Source organism: Phocoena sinus, chromosome 13 (genome assembly GCF_008692025.1).
Source record: "Phocoena sinus isolate mPhoSin1 chromosome 13, mPhoSin1.pri, whole genome shotgun sequence".
In the NCBI taxonomy this organism is placed as follows: domain Eukaryota; kingdom Metazoa; phylum Chordata; class Mammalia; order Artiodactyla; family Phocoenidae; genus Phocoena; species Phocoena sinus.
Genome location: NC_045775.1, coordinates 20,967,597 through 20,983,294, shown reverse-complemented (window position 1 = coordinate 20,983,294; position 15,698 = coordinate 20,967,597). Strand labels below are relative to the sequence as shown.

The following is a 15,698-nucleotide window of genomic DNA, read 5'->3' as shown; positions in this document are numbered from 1 at the left end:
GAAGCTCCACAGCTGGCTGCACACTGATAAGCTCATCTGATATGCTCAAGTCCCACCCCCACGATTCAGCTTTATTTGGTCCAGATTGCGTCCCCAGAATCAACTTTTCAAAAGCCATAGAACTCTACCATACACTTAAAGAGGAATTAACCCCAATCTCTTCTAGAAAATAGAGAAGGAAACCTTCCCAAGTCAGTTTATGAAGTCAGTACTGCCCTGATACCAAAGATAGAGAAAGACAGTGCAGAAAAACAAACAAACAAACAAACTATAGAGTAATATCCCTCATGAATGTAGATACAAAAATTTCTAACGAAATATCAGCAAACAGAATTCAGCAATATGTAAAAGGATTAAAGAATCCCACTATGCAAATGGAATTACTTCCAGGGATGCAAAGCTTGCTCAATATTTGAAAATCAATCAGTGTAATCCACCATATTAACAGGCTAAAGAAGAAAAAAATCACATAACCATATAAATTGATGCAGAAAAGGCACTGGACAAAATTCAACACCATTCATGATTAAAAAAACTCTCAGGAAAGTAGGAAAAGAAGTTAACTTCCTCAAGTTGATAAAGAACATCACCGGGGACTTCCCTGGTGGTGCAGTGCTTAAGAATCCGCCTGCCAATGCAGGGGATATGGGTTGGATCTCCCATCCGGGAAGATCCCACATGCCACGTGCTGCAACTACGGAAGCCTGTGCACCTAGGGCCCGTGCTCCCCAACAAGAGAAGCCACTGAAATGTAAAGCCTGTGCACTGTAACGAAGAGTAACCCTTGCTCAGCGCAACTAGAGAAAGCCCACACGCAGCAACGAAGACCCAACACAGCCAAAAATAAATAAATAAATAAATTTTAAAAATTAAAGAACATCACCAAAAAACCTATAGCTAATATCAGAATTTATGAAAGACTGAATACTTTCCCCCTAAACTGGGAATAAGGCAAGGATGTCTACTCTCACCACTGTTATTCAACAAAGGAGTTCTAGCTAGCACTATAAAAAAAGAAAATGGAATAAAAGGCATATAGACTGAAAAGGGAAAAATAAAACCATTCTTATTTGCAGGTGACGTGATGGGGGCTATGCAGAAAATCTCAAAGAATCTACAAAAAATCTCCTAGAACAAATGTCAGTTCAGCAAGGTCACAAGGTACAAGACAACATACAAAAAGCTATTGTTTTTCTATATACTAACGATGAACAAATGGACACAAAAAAAAAATTGAAATACTTAGGTAGAAATCTAAGAAAATATACAGGATTTGTATGCTGAAAGCTACAAAATGCTGATGAAAGAAACCAAAGAAATAAATAAGTGGAGAGACATACAATGTTCATGGATTGGAAGACCCAGCATAGTAAAGATGTCAATTCTCCCCTAATTGATATATACGTTTAATGCAGGTTGATTTGGCGACTATCTTGACCATTCAGTATCTGAACAGAAATGATTTTTACTTAGGCTTAGAAAATATAGGACACAATCTGACCGGGGGAGGGAGACTACACCACTGCAGTGTCTCTGTGGGCTCAATAAAGCCCACCTTTCTACACGGTAAACTTATTCTTCAGGATCCAATCAATTGTTCCCTCTTCTGAGAAGCCTTCCCCAACTCCCTCTGTACCTTCATGAGGCACTGGAGTCTATCTCCACCTCTGGACTAAGTCCTCAAAGTCAAAGGCGTAGCAGCAAACAGCGTTTCTGCCTGGTCCTCATCCCCAGCATCCAGTATAGGAAACTCAAAACTGTTCACAAATGAAGTTTTGGCTGCATTTACTTGTTGCACCCTGACAATCAAATGGTTTAAAGCAACAAGCGGTAGGACAATTCCATATTTGTTGTCCAGGATATTTGGCAACTCTATGTCCAGGATAATGCTCAACTTTCATCCCTTTTCTAATACAGCACATCACTGTGAACAGAGCAAAGGAAGCGACATACTATCTCTCATCCTTGTCATTTCATCTTGCCTGCCACTAGGCAAAGTACAGGAAGGCTTTGTCCCAGGATGAAAAGGTCTCACAATCCGTTGAAGGAATAGCTCTTGTAAGGAAATAAGTCAACTATCTGGAGAGCTTAGCCTGCTCTCCTGGACACACTTGGTTAGGCAGTTGTTTTTTTGTCAAGTTGACCAGATTGGAGTGCATGGAATCTCACACCAAGCAAGTTTACAGTACCTATTCAGCCTCAATTACCAGGTCCTCCTGCTCTCAGGAGAGGGTGGTCTGTTGGGGGCAGTGTTGGGAAACAAGACAGGTGGTTGGGAGTGAACCCTGTTCCCTTACACAGCAACATTGTCCTCCATGAACATCTAGTCCCTGCCAGGTATCATTCTGGCCTTTGGGGAGGAGGGGTCCCTCCCCTAGTATGGAAGGCCCTAGGCAGAGGCAGTGGGGAGGAGTTGGGGAGGCCATAAGGATGGGGGGACAGGTACAGTCACAGCAATAAGCCCATTGTCTGAAGCTGGAATGAAGCTGACATATTTCAGGGGAACTTTTGTCCTAAAATCTGAAAACTGGAATTTTAATTTAATACACAATAATCAGGAAATGATTTTGGTTCTTAAGTGATGGACAAAACCATTCTGGCCAAAGGAAGTTCAGAAAGCCTCAGAGATGCAGTCGCTCTCTCTCTCTCTCTCTCATTACAAAGCCAAGGCCAGGTGTGACCACAAAAGGAGAGATGCAAGTTCTCAGAGGGAAATGATGGTAAGACACACATAATCCTTTGTGCAAATATATAATCCTCATCTTTTAAAGCAGCTTTAAGTAAGAGGAGAAATAGGAATATTTATGCTGGGAAATTGCTGCATAGTCATTATGTCAGTGTGGTAAATGAGGATATTGATTTGCTTATTAATCCAGAACACATGCTCATAGCACACACCTGGAGGGCGGAGACCCTGAAAGGGTGATACGATAATGATTTATGGGGGATTCTTATCTGAGCTTTGATGCGGGAATCAGAAGCCAAGGGTGTTTTCTTCAGTAGAAATAAGAAAACAGCTTTTAGTAAGCTAACACCCCGTGCCTGGAATTTAATTCACATGGCAGCCCCGAGAAGTAGGAACAAGGCAGGAAGTATTAGCCTCGTTTTAAGATGAGGAAGTAGGTAAATGGATAAGACTCTGAGCTCCCAATTCAGGGGGCCTGGGTTTGATCCCTAGTCAGGGAACTAGATCCCACAGGCATGAGGCAACTAAGAGTTTGCATGCCACAACTAAGGAGCCCAAGTGCTGCAACTAAGGAGCTGGCGAGCCTCAACTAAGGAGCCAGCCTGCTGCAACTAAGACCCGGAGCAATCAAATAAATAAATACTAAAAAAAAAAAAAGTCTACGTTTAAAAAAAAAGAAAAGAACAGGTATCCCATTAAAGGTCACACCACTCCAGCATGGAAGGACGGGCTTCATACCCAGGTCTGTGACTTAAAGGAAAGGTTACCAAAGTTAACTCTGGGTAGAAGAGTTTCAGGTGATTTTTATGTTCTTGATAGTTTTCTAAATTTTTCAGATTTTATACAATAAACTTGTATTACCTTTTAGAATCTGAAAAGTTGTGTCAAGAAGGTTTTCTTGGGGCTTCCCTGGTGGCGCAGTGGTTGGGAGTCCGCCTGCCGATGCAGGGGACGTGGGTTCGTGCCCCAGTCCGGGAAGATCCCACATGCCGCGGAGCGGCTGGGCCCGTGAGCCGTGGCCGCTGAGCCTGTGCGTCCGGAGCCTGTGCCCCACAACGGGAGAGGCCACAACAGTGAGAGGCCCGCGTACCGCATAAAAGAAGGTTTTTTTTTTGTTGTTGTTGTTGTTCTTTTTATGCTACAAAGAAGGCAGAAGGAATCCAATGTGACCCTTCATTCAGGTCCAGTGAGCTCAGTCCCTCCCTCTGCCACTCTCCATGCAAGGAGATGAAAAAAGAACCTGCTACCACCAGCCATAACACTGAATCCTTCTCTAGAACACTTGGGCTGCCACCATGACTCACCCAGTCATTTTCCACTTCCTTGTTGGAAATCCCTGAAGGCTAACCAGGCTCTGAAAAGGCTGGGCTCCCTCAACAATACTGGGGAGTCCTGGAACCTCTCTGGTCTGGAGATCCCATTCACACAGCCTGACCTAGTCCTGGAAATCCAGGCTGGACTGGACTCCCAGGACTACCTTAGAGGGAACTCATTCTCAGAACTTGGAGGGTGCTGTTAATGATCTTAACAATTAGTAAACACCTACTGTATAATGGGCCCCTCCCTAAGCCCATCAGATACATCATCTTATTTGATCTTTACAGTACCCCGAGATAGGTACCATTATTGTCCCCAGTTTTACCATGAGGAAGCTGATGCTTAGAAAAGTTAAAGGAACTTCCTCAAGGTCACACAGCTAGTTTGTAAGAGTAGGAATTGAAACCCAGATAGTCGTTTTCAGAGCAGTTATGAACTGAATGTTTGTGTCCTCCCAAAATTCATATGTTGAAGTTCTAACCTCCAGAGTGGCTATATTTGAAGATGGGGCCTCTAAGGAAGTTTTTAAGGTTAAATGAGGTCATAAGGGTGGGGCCCTGATCAGATAGGATTAGTGTGCTCATAAGATGAGACGACAGAGAGCTTTCCCTCTCTCCCCTACCCCCTCTTACCCCTGTGCACCATGCTTATGCGCAGAAGAAAGGCCATGTGAGGACACAGTGAGAAGGTGGCCAGCTACCAGCCAGGAAGAGATTTCCTCACTGGAAACCAACTCTGTAAATAATGGCTTCAGTGTAAACAGTGGCCTGGCTGCTAGGCCTGATTAGGCACAATACTGTCAGCTCCCTCCAACCCTCTGGTAGACTATCACCTTCAGACTGGAGGTTGTTGTCATCATAACTACCTGCAGGACTTCAGTCTTTTGGGTTTACCAAAGCCTTAGAACACTCCAGGCCTGGATTGGTGTGGTTGGATAATATCATATCTCCCTGCCCAAGGTGCTTTTGGAGAATATCTTTTTAAAATGAACATTTGTGTGCATGGAAATATTCTATAACTTCACTCCTTCTCAGTGTCAAGCACTGGAGACAACTCTGAAGGCACACAGGACCTGCTCTCAAGAAACTCAGTCTAGTGGGCGAAAGAGACACAAATAACTGCATTACTAAGTGGCTAAAGTGTCCAGGGGACACTGGGTGCCTCTCACCAGGTACCAGACACCACAACTGTGACTGGATGAAGCCAGCAGGTTGGTGATGGGAGGGGTGTCTTGTTACACAAGTATCCTCCCCACATTTCTACATTTCCAGATTGTCTACATCACCAAGATGTCTAATCCCTCCTGGTCCCCCCTTGCTGTTGACTTGTGTGATGGTTGACATTCATTATGCTTCTCACCTCCCCCAGCAACCTCATTAGCACCTCATTCCTACAGCTTTCCCTGCTAGTCTTTGCTAAACGAAAGAAAGGAAAGACCCACTGACATGTTTTCCCACAGTGTGCCTGCTGTCTGTGAGTGTACTATGCATATATGAACATTACAGAGTGAGGGGGTGGGTGAGTGGGGAGATACTTTGGACCTCTTCAGAGTCCCCCCAAAAGGGAAAGGATTTGAGCACAGTTGCTGAAACACTGCAATGCTTAAGCAGTGCAAACGCCACCGGCTATGACTGTCTTCCCCTCTGCTCTGGTTGGGGCAGCACATTCAAAGCACATTCTTGTCAATGGTCATGGTCAAGAAGCTCAGGATCAGTTTTACTAATTTATGATTCTTCGAGTCACCGATTTTATCCCCAAACATCATAACTGTATAGATAGAGCCAATATCCCGCCCACTGGCTTACTACATGCTATGGATTGAATGTTTAGGCTCCCCCTCCTCCAAATTCATATGTTGAAGCCTTAATCCCAATGTGATAATATTTGGAGATGGGATCTTTGGGAGATATTTTGGTCATGAGGGTCATATAGTGCCCTTATAAGAAGAGACACAGGATCTCTCTCTCTCTCTCTCTCTCTCTCTCTCTGCCATATGAAGACACAGAGAGAAGATGACTGTCTGCAAGCAAGCAAGTTCCCGTCAGGAGCGGAATTGGCTGGCACATTGATCTTGGACTTCCCAGGCTTCAGAGCTGTGAGGAGTGAGCTTCTGTTGTTTAAGCCACCCAGTTTATGGTATTCTTATTATAGCAGCTCAAGCTGACTAAGATACCACATTAGATAGAAATAAATATTATAATCAAATCATCTTTGAGTAACAACTGGGCCTTAAAATAAATACACCTCCTTTAAAGACTTCTGACTGAATCCCCACACTCCCATTTGTTTAACCAAAAACTTTGATCATCCACTTCTTCTGTTTATTCGAACAAAAGGATTCAAACCACATATCTGTCCTCCCAGGAAGAAATGGGGAAAAACTGCCAGATAGTTCAATGCTATTATAAAAAATAAACCAGAGGAATGGAATTCTAGAGCTGCATAGATTCAAGTCCCCTCTGACTTTCCCTCCAGTCCTGGACTTTACCAACAGTGACCTTGAATCAAAGGGAACCAGTCCAGGACTAATGGGGTGGTGTTATGCTACAAATATTAAGAATCTTAAGAATTTTACAATTTATTCAGGGAATGACACCTTCCACAGCAAGATGGTGGATATCTCCAATATGCAAAGATTTATCCAAGTGTACCCAGCTCGTATCCCCCAATTTCCTGGTCCTTATATTCCTAAACCAGTGGTGGGTCAGAGCTAAGGTGATGTGCAGGCTGGGGGAAACAGGGACTTCTGGATGGGGAGGGACAGCGGTGTAAGCTGGGAGCTCAGTCTTTCATGAGAAAGCCTCTTCATGTTTAAAATAGTAGCAATTATTGCTATCTGCCCTCCAACAACTGTCTTGCTGGATGACAGTACATTTCCCGCACCGCCCACCCTCCTGCCCTTTTTCCCGCTGCTGAGCAGCTTCCAGGGCAGGAATGCGCGCGGCCGGGGGTGCGTCCTGCCAAGTGGACAGTCAAGCCTACGGGCAGCTCTGCTTCTCTTTCACGAAATGCACACGTCCCACACTCCTAGAAGGTGCACAGTGTTCGTTCCGCCGACCCCAACACCGTGTTTGGAGCTGCCTGCTTCTGTCATCACCTTCCACACTTCCCCGAGCCTGCAGGGAGGCGTGAGACGAGAGCGGCACAGTCTGTCCGGCACAGCTGCCTCCTGCCGGCAGCTCAGCGGGGCCGACTCCGGGCGGCTTCACGCTGGGCACAGACACACAAGCCAGAAGACTGCAAAGGGACACTTCTCACAGAAAGACCTTAAAACTAACCTGACAGTTATTGGTTTAAGATGTATATTTCCTCTTAACAGGCACTGGTTTAAGACTCATATTTCCTCTTTCAGTAGAATCCACAGGAAAATGTGTGATTTTACACACGCTTGGTCACTGTGATAGCCAGGAATAGGCAAGAGCTACACACTGCGCCATGACATGAAGGGTCTGTGGCATTTAAGCCGACCCTAATGGCAACCCGGAGTAGAAGCTGGAGGGGAGGTGAAGCCGCTCAGGTCACAGGGGAAACGCTAAGTGAATGGCATGTCTTGTCCCTTGCTCCAAGCAGATAACATTTGCTAAAGGATCAAAGGGCAATATATGTCATGGGTTTGGAAAAGAAAACAAAAACCATGCAGCTGTTTTTCTTCTTCTGATCAGCACACAGGGAAGAGAGAGAGAACAATGGGAGAGGGGTGTTTGTTTGCGCTTAGAGCACCCTGGAACGATTCCAGAAAGGGGTTCTCTTGGAGTTGAAAATGAGAATAAATTAAAGGTTCAGCAGAACACAAAAACCAAAAAAAAGAGAAGTGTGAGGTGAGTGGGAAACAGCTAAGTGTTTAAGTTAATAAATTTACTTTTTTTAAAAAGTAAATTGCTTTCTAAATAGTAAAGCACTAAACAGTTCTTAACTAATGCTAAAGCACAGTGTGATTTTATAACTAATTCTTAATTGGCTTTATGAACTCTTGAGTAGATTTTAAATAACATTTATAACCTACGTGTAAGGTACAAAGAATAATGACACAAACACCTGGGAACTCAACATTGTCATTTCCGTGTTCAAGAGTCAGCACCTCCTTCATCCCAACCCACATTCCCCTCCTGGAGGTAACTTCTCCCCTAGTCAATCTGTATGAATTAATGACTAATAACAATTAGGTGACAAGTAAGAAAAACAAAAGGACAAGATCACAGCTGCTCCCACCCCCTGACGACCTCTTCCCACATCCCATAGTCACACTTCACCTGCTCTATGACTGATTTCTTCACCACCTAGCTTTCTGCTTGCCAAGTAAGAAGGAATCTGGGAAACTCCACTATGCTAAGAACGAAGGAGTGGGGGAGTTTTAATATCATCCAAACGCCCACTGGACCACTCCACTGGGATGTCCTACAGGCAGCACCATTCACCTGGCCCCAAACCAACTGCACTGTTCCCACCACCCACCCGGAAATCCGGGACTTTCCCTGGATCCCTCTCCAACCCAGGCCAGCATCAGTGTCCAGGAGGGCTGGCACGCACCTGGGAGTTTTGTGCAAAAAGTTTTGAGGGATTCTGGAAGTAGAAGTCAACCGTGGGAAGAGGAACTGGGGGAGGTAAAAGGGCAGGTCCTCCGTCTCTCATCTGGGGCTCTCCAAGGACCGGTGGGGACCTGGAGGCCAGGGACCTGGACAGGAAGAACGGCTGGTCAGGCCAAGGGGTGGCTAGCTCGGTGAGGGCAGAGGCTAGAGAGGCTGTGGCCGATGTTACAACCACCCTGAGACACACTGTATCCTTCATCTGCTGGCAACGCACTGTTTCTGCATCTAACTGGCTAGCCAGGAAGCCTCTACCATCCCAGGGGCCCTGTTTCCTTTAACCCAGGGGCTGGGCAGGGTCAGGGCTATGGGTGGCAGGTGAAGGCTGGCCCAGGGTATTTGTAACTGGGGACCATCTGTACAAGACCATGAAGCATCTGCACCTGGAATACTGCCACCACCTTTGCTACCACATGGTACAGAAGGTGGAACTAGACCAGGTAGGACGGGAAAGGGCAAGACTACCGGTGAGAGCCAAGCACCAGGGCAGCCTCTTCAGGCAGTAACAGGAAAGGGGATGGCCGCAGTCTGTCAATGTGATGACCAAGGAAGGGCTTGCCCCTGAGAAAGTATAAAATACCAGCTTAGGACCAGGGAGCTGCTACAAGTAAAGTCCAAGAGGTGGGCCTGGCTTCCGGGAAAGTGTATACAAATCCAACAGGGGTGAGTCCTCAACAGGCTAAAATCAAGTAAGTGGTTTTAATCCCATGGGTTCATCTGGCCTGGCCCGGCCCAGCAGGGTGCGGCTTACCGAGCTAGCACAATCAGTGCTCAAGAGAGCAAAAGCGAAATTCCAAAGGATTAGCTGTGAGAGAGTGGTAAGAAATGGAGCCGCGGGCCACTTGTTCGACAAGATTAGCTATGAGAGAAATTGGGCAGTTGTTAGAAGGCAAAGCTGAGCGGGCATGTGAGTGTGTGTGTTGCTGACCCGGAACAGGCTTCTCCGTGCGCTGACACACGTGTGTGTCCGTGTGGGCATCCCAGCCCAGCATGCCCAGTTTCTGGCATTTGGGCAGCAACATAGCTCCTTTCAGGTGCCCACTTACTCCCTGAGGTCAGGAGGCTCATTTGAGACCCGGAGAGGCTAGGCACCAGCAAACACCAGTATGAGTTAAATCCCCCTTCCGTGAGCCCAGCTGCTCCAGGGCCCTGGAAGAAGGGGAGAGGAAGGTGTGCACACACTGGAGACGAGGCTTCCTGACTCCCGACTGAGGCTTTAGCCAGAGAACACCTGGCTTTTCGTGACCAGTAGTGTCACCACCACCACCAGAACCTTCCCGGTTCTGGCCAGTCCTCTGGCAGATTCCTCAGCCCTGCTGTGCTCTCCATGCTCTCGCCAGCTGTCTCCAGGCCCCAGAAATAATTCCATCGACTCCCTTGGAAGGACGGCAGCTGCAGCTCAAGGGTCTCCAGCGGCCCACAGAGTGGCTGCTTCCCAGAACGCCAGCCAAATGGCAGAGAGGGCCAGTGCCATGGCCAGAAAAAGGGGAAGTGCTCTTCCCACTGAGACCTACATTTTCAGGCAGAGGTTGGGGAAAGCCACAAGCAGGGGAAAGGAATGAGTTCTCCCAACTATGAAAGCATCACCAACCTGGGCTACGTGATAAAGTCTAGATTTGGGATAGAAACAGAGCAGGAAAATAAAACTACTCTTTTAAACTGAAAATGAGTATGAACTAACTACAGCCATATACAATGTCTTGAAAACAATAATTGAAGGAAAGAAGCAAGACACAAAAAGTAAGGTATGATTCCATTCATATAACATTCAAAAACAGGAAAAAGTGAATTATAGGCACATAGTGGTAGAGCTATGAAGAAAAGGCCAAGGAAAAGGTTCTCAGAAAAGTCAGATTGGTGGGTCTCTCTGGGGGAGAGGGGGCTGTGTTTGGGGAGGGCCACAAGCTTCTTGAGAGCTGTAAATACTCGAGTCTTTTACCTGGGTGGGAGTTAAAGTAATTTAAATTATTCTTTAAACTGTCCGTATATTTTCTGTGCTCTTCTGGATGTATCCCATAAAACATTTCACAATTAAAAAAAAAAACAAAAAACAAAAACAGAACTGCATGCCAGTATACAAAAATGGTACGTCAAGTACTATTACAACCATGTGAAAATATGCATTCAAAAAATAGACCAGAGGAAAATAAACAACAAGGTTTGTTATGGGATTGTAGGTGATTTCCCCTTCTGATTTTTCAAATTTTCTATATATTAATTTTATAATGAAAAGTAAATATGGTCATTTAAAACGACATAAATACTTCTATATTGTTTGAAATAAATGGACATAAGGTGAAAGACGTTCTCTCTTCTTTTCAGTTGGTCTTGCCATCACCCTGTCACCTTCTGGAAGATTTCCTAAAAGGACTGGGCTTTGAAACAAACCAATCTCCTTCCTTATATCGACTCTTAAGTAGATTTCTGAAGGACACAAACTTTTTTTCTCTGTGATATGACTCCTTTAAAGAGGTACCAGATATTTCAACTTGGGCTTAAAATGTGCTTCCAGGCCTCTCTCCCAAATGCAATGCTTTTACCTGCCATTGACTTAACACCATTAGTGTTTCCGCTCAATCAGTGACCCTCTTCCTGTGCCTGCTTCTGCCAGCTGCCTTCTCATGGACCAGACTCACCTCCATCACTGAGGCAGATGGGTATTTTTACCCCAATCCAGAATTCCTGGAGCCTGAGAAGCAAACCTCATCAGTGCCCATGGACAGACATGACTAATGGAACCCAACTTTGGGGAGATGGGCAGGAAGGCGGGTGAGCCACGGTGAGCTTATCAACTGCTTCTTAGAGACAAACTCACATGGGTGACACAGCCGGGCACTTGCGGGAAGCACCTGGAGTGGCAGGCCAAGTGGGCATGCTTAGGAGGCTTAAAGAAAGGACTAGGGATGAAAATGACCAACTTCCCCTTGACTGGGGCAGTGATGCCATTAGCCTGATTGCGTCTGTATTTCAGAGACCTGTTTAAGGGAGCAGTGATTGAGAGTGAGTGGGACACAAAGGAAGCAAAGGGGGATATGGGGAGGAGATGGAGTGGGCGACGGGGTAGGGCCGTGCTACAAGCACCGAACTTGGCTTTGTCCCTCTAGCCGTGTGACTGTGGGCACATGCTTAACAGCTCCAAGCCCGTCTGCACAGCTATAAAGTGGCCATCGGCACCATCCATCCACATCACTGCTATTAAGCTCTTTTTGTGTCACACACAACTTCATATAAATCTTGCAACAACCCTGTGAGGTCATTAAACATTATCATCCCCATTTTATGGCCAAGGAAACTGTGGGTTGGAATTCGTACTTACTAGACTGGAGCTCCTAGAGAGCAAAGGTTATACCTTATTTTATCCTTCCCAGGGTGGGTAGGCAGAGTGGACTCATTAAATGCCAGTTGAAGGAAAGCAGGAGGATTGATCATATGAGACAGCGGTGGGAAAGCATTTTATGAGTACAAAGCGTTAGCCACAGTAATGGGCTGTTAGCAATGGCAAGGAAGGCATCTCAAAAGAGAGTTCTGTGCCAGTTGTGAGGGTGTTTGGTGCAAGCCTGGGGCAGAGGAACAAAGCAGGCATTCTGCGGGATGAAAAAAAGACAAGGGGCAGAAGTAAGCAAAGATGGGCTGGGAATGGCAAGCCGACTAACGGCCTTGGAGCAGAGAGGTTAGGCTGGGATGAGGAAGCAGCTTGGAGAGCCAGGGTGTGCAGAGCAAGAGGCTCAGGCTTCTGAATGAGATCCGCTGGGCCTGGGAAGGCCTGGAGCATTCACAGCAGGATGCTGAGTGTGGTCAGGGGATATAACCATGATTCGGGGGCGGGTCTTCCTGCTTGTTTACCAGGCACAGGTTGAAGGGAGGCTGGGAGAGCAGTGACTGCTATGATCCCGGCAGGAGGATGCAGTAGGTTAATTACGTAATGCTCACGGAATAGAAAAGGAAGGAGCAGAGCTTGGAAAGGACTGAATGCTGGGAGGGTCTCTGGAGGAAAAGGAAAACAGACTGGGGACGACAGTAAGAATGGCAGCATGGGCAAACAGAGCGAGCAGAGAGCTGCGGACAGATGGAGACCAGCTGTCAGGGCACGCCTGTGCTGTGTGGAAACGCAATAATAAATGCTGATTTCAGCTTCTCTCTCTAGGAATCCCTTAGGTCAGTCAGAAGATGGCAACTGACCCAATCACCCAAGGTAAGCAGGTGGCGGAGGCCAGACTGTTAACATTTACTGAGTGCTACTATGTTAGGGGCTGTGAAGGCTCATAACACATGGCATTTAATTGAAACAACCTCGCAGTTGCCCTTGGAGGTGATAGGCTATCTCCACTCGACAGATGATGACTGGAGGTGATGACTAGCCAACATCACACAGCTTCACGGAAAGGAATAGGAGTAGGGGTAATTCTAAACACCAAATAATACCAAAAGCAAAAGGTCTGGACGGTGCTAATAGGCTAACATTTTTATTTACTCGTTTGTTGAACATTTAGGAGACACTTGAAACAAAACACTCTACTCAAGCACTGTCCATTCTACCCACTAAATCTGTTTCTTAAACTCCTTTCTCCAAACCCACCACCTCAGTCCAGGTCCTTGTCAGCTACCTGGATGGGGACATCACTATTACCTGGAGACTTCTAATTGGTCTCCCAGCCTCCACACTGTTAGCACATTGAGCTTGCTAAGATGTAAATCAGATCACAGGGGCAGGCTTAGCACCTGCTAAATGGTACTGTACCAAGTGCCAGATGCTGCACGCCCCCACCCCCCAGCCCCGGAGCTCACAAGTTTGCAGTGGAAAGAAATGTATAAACAAAAATTTCACCGTGAGTTAAGAGAACAGCTGTGTCAGTCCCAGGAGGGGCAGGAAGCACTTAACATTGACTGGGATAAAAGGCTGCTTCGCAGAGGAAGTGCCCTTGAGGTGAGCCTTGATAGTTGCTTAGGAGTTCACCAGACAGTGGGGGAGAAGACAAGCATGGGCGTTGCAAACGGAAGCAGAGCAGTGCTTTGGGGATGGTTGATACTTTTGACTTATGAGGATGGAGAATAGGCAGAGCCCAGATCGTCCACGGCCTGGTGGGCTAGGCCAAGAGTGTGGCCTAGCCACACTAAGTGCTACGGAAGTGCATCAGGCAGGCTTGCTGATATGGCAAAGAAGGAAGTGACATCATTAGATTTACATTTTACATAAAAAATAAAAGTATAAAGTACTAGAAGGAAACACAGATATTTTTATAAATTTTGGATGGGTTACGATTTTCTTAGCATAATCTAAAGCCAGAAACTATAAAACATAAGATTGATGTAGATATGACTAAAATAACAATGAAAACCTGTGATGCAGCAAAAGATACCACAAACTACTTTTAACAAACACAAATAAAAACTAGTTATGACATGTGTGCACCATATAACTAACCCTAACTAAGGATAACTGTGATACGTAAGAGCACTTATGAATCTTAAGAGAAAGACAAACACTCCAGTACAAAAAATAGGCAAAGGATATGAATAGGTAACCCACAGGGGTAGGGGGACTATAGACAGCTAAGAAGCAAATGAAATAATGTGTATCTTTATTAATAATCAAAGATATGTGAATGAAAACACACTTTTCACTTATCATAATGGCATAGATAAAAGAGAACAAAGCCCAGAGCAAGTGAGAAAAGCATGGACTCACTCTCAGACACCATTAGTAGTTCAAACTGGTACCATCTCATCAGAAGGAAATCTTCATGAAATGTCTGTATGAAAACTTAAAATGTGCATTCCACATCTAAAAACTTCTTCTAAGAAAACAGTTGGACCATGGCACAAAAATGTATTATGTGGGTATTTTGTTGCACTGCTGTTTATAATAGCAAATATTTTGAGAACAAGCTGAAGGTCTATCAACCTGAGGACTGTTTAAATAAATAATGGCATATTCACACAATAGAAGGCTATGCAGCCATTGAAAAGGATTGTTTAGATCTCTAAGTACTGACATGGGAGGCTGTCTACGATTCAGAGCTAAGTTAAGAAAAGCAGGTTATACTGGAGAACGGACTTGAGGATATGGGGAGGGGGAAGGGTGAGTTTTGACAGGGCGAGAGAGAGTCATGGACATATACACACTAACAAACGTAGTAAGGTAGATAGCTGGGGGGAAGCAGCCACAAGGCACAGGGATATTAGCTCGGTGCTTTGTGACAGCCTGGAAGGGTGGGATGGGGAGAGTGGGAGGGAGGGAGACGCAAGAGGGGGGAAGACATATGGGAACATATGTATATGTATAGCTGATTCACTTTGTTATAAAGCAGAAACTAACACACCATTGTAAAACAATTATACCCCAATAAAGATGTTTAAAAAAAAAAAAAAAAGAAAGAAAAGCAGGTTACAGAACAGGACCTGTGGTGTGTGTATCTACTTGTGTATTTACATATAAGTGAGATTTCATATATATATATATATATATATATATGAATATTAAATCTCATTTATATGTAAATCTCATTTATAAATATTCATCTATATACATAAACTCACACATAAATGAGCTTTCTGCATAAAACGCTATTAACTGCAGTTGTCCCAGAGAAAGGGAATTGCAGCAGGACTCAGTCTCTCGGTACTATTTGATTACATAAATATTTTTATAACAAACTAGCTGTGGAATTGACGATAGCCCTGGTCAAGCGAGCAGCAGCATTGGAGTACACTCTGAGGAAGTCTGTGCCAGCGCAGGCAATCCACTAGCAAGTCAACATCTCTTGTACATTTATTCAACTACCATTCATCAGTACATCTCATGGCCTATGGGATCGCTCTGCTCTGATGTCTCACTGGCCCTTCAAACTCATCACATCTAAAACTAAGCTCATCATACTCTTTCTGCACCTGGCTCCTCTTCCAGTGTCCCCTATCTCAGTGAAAGACACTCCACCTCCCACCCTGGGACCAAGCCAGCACCAGGGGCATCATCTTCAATGAAGAGAGCAAATGGGGGCCACCTCCACAGGCAATAGCGAATGGCCCCCTTCCTCCACTCCGTTCACCGGGGCCCCAGACAAGACAGAGTCTTTTCAAATGGCTGAAAAACAGGAGTTGAACACCCTCTCTAA

General features: G+C 45.4%; 1 protein-coding gene across 1 annotated transcript in view; it reads right to left on the bottom strand.

Annotated features, from left to right (window-relative positions):
- Window positions 1-15,698, bottom strand: part of DPYSL5 (dihydropyrimidinase like 5) — a 96,991-nt gene that overhangs the window by 57,715 nt on the left and 23,578 nt on the right. The window lies entirely within an intron of this gene.